Below are 3,242 nucleotides of genomic sequence, written 5' to 3' on the forward strand. Positions count from 1 at the left end.
AAGTCCCCTCTATTCTGTTTCAAACTTTCTCACCGTCATCCACAGTCAACATGTGGGCGCAGGACACGTGGACGTGACAGGGCATATCAAAATACTGGTGGAAAACAGAAGAGATTTTTAAATGAAGAGATTAGCCTATTTTGGTCTAAAATAATTTGGAATCCATGCAGTTATTTTTCATAATATAAGATTCTAAAGTACTTTCACATATTAAAAAAAAGCGAAGTTTGGGCCTGGTACAATGTCTCAATGGCTAAAATGCTCACCATACTGGATTTCATATGGGCTCCAGTTCTAATCCCAACAACCCCTCTTCACAACCAGCTCCCTGCTTGTGGCCTGGGAAAGCAGTAGAGTAACAAAGCCTTGGGACCCTGCACCTGTGTGAGAGACCCAGAAGAAACTTCTGGCTCCTGGCTTTGGGACGAATCAGTTCCAACCCTTGCGGCTACTTGGGGAGGGAATCAGCAGATGGAAGATCTTTCTGTCTCTCCTTCTCTCTGTATATCTACATTTCCAATAAAAATAAATAAATCTTTTTTAAAAAGCAGTTTGGGACCCAGCATGGTGGTCTAGTGACTAAAGTCCTTGCCTTGAACGCCAGTATCCCATATGGTCGTCTGTTCTAATCCCGGCAGCTCCACTTCCCATCCAGCTCCCTGCTTATGGCCTGGGAAAGCAGTCGAGGACAGCCCAAAGCCTTGGGACCCTGCACCCACATGGGAGACCTGGAGGAAGTTCCTGGCTCCTGGCTTCGGATCGGCGCAGCACCAGCTGTTGCGGTCATGTGGGGAGTGAATCATTGGACGGAAGATCTTCCTCTCCCTCTCTCCTCCTCTCTGTATATATGACTTTGCAATAAATAAACTATTTTTTAAAAAGCGGTTTGTGGTGCATTGTGATATTTCCACTCTATATCTTTTATTTGCAACAAAAAACGTTATTCATTTGTGACAGAGAGGTTGAGGTGGGGAGCTCCTACACTCTGGTTCACTTTGCAAATGCCTGCAAGGACAACAAGGTTAGAGAGGGGGGCTGGGCACTCACTCCAGGCCGCTTCCATGGGTGGCAGGAGCTCACACTTCCTGAAGCCATCACCTGTTGCCTCTGGCTGAAGGGCAGCAGTCCAAGTTGAGGCTTAACCCACTACACACTGCACCTGCTCCTCCTAACAAAGCTGGCGGAGTGATGCTGTGAGTAAGGATGGGCTGGCACTTACACTGTGCAATATGTAAACTCACACCTTTTATCTCCATATTTGAAAGGCAGAGCTGCAAGACAGAAGAGATCTTTCATCTGTTGGCTCACACTCCACAAAAAGCCAAAACAGCCAGAGCTGAGCTGATCTGAAGCCAAGAGCCAGGAGCCTCTAGAGAATCTCCCACGCGGGTGCAGGTGCCCAAGGCCTTGAACCATGCTCCACTGCTTTCCCAGGCTACAGGCAGGGAGCTGGATGGGAAGCGGAGCAGCCAGGACTTGAACCGGCAGTATCTACATGGGATGTTGGCACTGCAGGCAGAGGCCTAGCTTAAGGGCCATGGTGCTGGCTCTCATAGTTGTTTTATTATTATTAATTTGAAAGGCCGTGTTGCAGAGCAGACTAGCAAGTGAGAGAAAGAGGGAAAGATCTGAAGCCAGGAGCCAAGAATGTCTTCCTGATCTCCCGTGCGAGTGCAGGGGCCCAAGGACCTAGGCAATCTGCTGCTGTTTTTCCAGGTGTGTTACCAGGGAGCCAGATTGGAACTGGGTCTTGAACTGGTGCCACAGATGGCAGCTCTGGCCCGCTAAGCCACAGCACCGGTCCAGCCTTCACCATTTGAATGTTTCTTTTACCCTAACGAGAATCCACATTATCTTCAAAAAAGCAGCTGAGAAAGGTGAGCTGGGGTTTTCGGGGACCCTGTCTTCTGGGTAAGCAAGTGGCATTTCTGAGGAGTCCCAGCTGGGGCAGAGGCAGAGATGGGACCCCACGTCAGATCTTTGTGAGCCCAGCTGGGTCACTGGGCTCTTCCTCTCCTCTGGCAACTCCTCCCCTTGTCTCAGTCCAGGTTGAAGGCCATCCCCTTGTGAGAGAAGATGAGGGACACAGCAGCTGAGCAGTTCTGTCATCTGTTAACACTGCGCCATCTGTTAGCTGCAGCCTCAGAGGCCAGCGTGGGGGCGGAGGCCATCCTTGGGGAGTCTGGGTCTCTGGGTCCCTTCCCCACCAAGGGAGAACCACAGCAAGCTGGTTTTCCTGCTTTGGACCAGCAGCCGGGAGCCAGCAAGACTTGGAGCACCAGGCAAGGCGAGGGTGCCAGCCTGCAGCTCTGCCTGCCTGGGGACACAGAGACTAGGTGCAGCCAGCCAAGGGCAGCTTGCAGGGCCAGGGCCCGGCAGATTTATGGCACCTTGGGTGGGGTGTGACTACTCAGCCTCCTTGTCCTCCTCCTCCTCTGGGGAATCCTTTGTGCTGGACAATGGGGACTCCATAAATTCCAGGGGACCAGGATATGGGCAGGGTAACACCAGATGCCCCCCAACACACACACACACACACGCACGCACACACATACACACACACACACAACCACTCTAGCCCCACCCCCTCAGAGAGCAACAAAGGAGTGACTCCATGGACCTGGGACCCAGAGAGGAGGCAGCCCCATCCCCTCACCCCATGTCTTTAGCACATGAGGGAAACTGAGGCAGAGTGAAAGCCCAGTTCCTGTTCATATGCTTCTCTCTTCGCATGTTACCACCCATGCCCTCACTCAGACAGTCACTCGACAGACCTGTGCAGGCCCAGCTCTCCGCTGAGGCCAGGCAGGGCCCAGGCGAGCCCTGAGGGCTAGGGGCAGCCCAGGATCACCGGAGCAGTCCTGGGCCTCCTGCCTACACTTGCCCCAGGAGTCAGAGAGGGGAATCTGAAGTCTCCCCCACATAGCCCTGTGGCCAGTGCCATCCCCAGGCTGACCCGCTGGTGGCTGCCCTATCGCACCTGCCAGCTGTAACCATCAAATTCCCCAGCTCACCCTCCTATCCTGTACCCCAGCCTAGGGCTAGTGTCTGCTAATCCTTAGCAGCCCGATGCTTGCCATGCTCGTCTGTGCTTACTGAATGCATGTAAGCAACTTGTAAAGAGAGGGTGTTGGGGCACCCTTTGTGGGGTTGCAATCAAGCCAATTCAGCCCTGTGAACAGGGCTTAGAAAAAAGCCCAGCCTGTGGTGCTCAGTTTAAGCGCAGGCCATGAAGATGGCTT

This window comes from Ochotona princeps, chromosome 15, assembly GCF_030435755.1.
Source record: "Ochotona princeps isolate mOchPri1 chromosome 15, mOchPri1.hap1, whole genome shotgun sequence".
NCBI classification, from domain to species: domain Eukaryota; kingdom Metazoa; phylum Chordata; class Mammalia; order Lagomorpha; family Ochotonidae; genus Ochotona; species Ochotona princeps.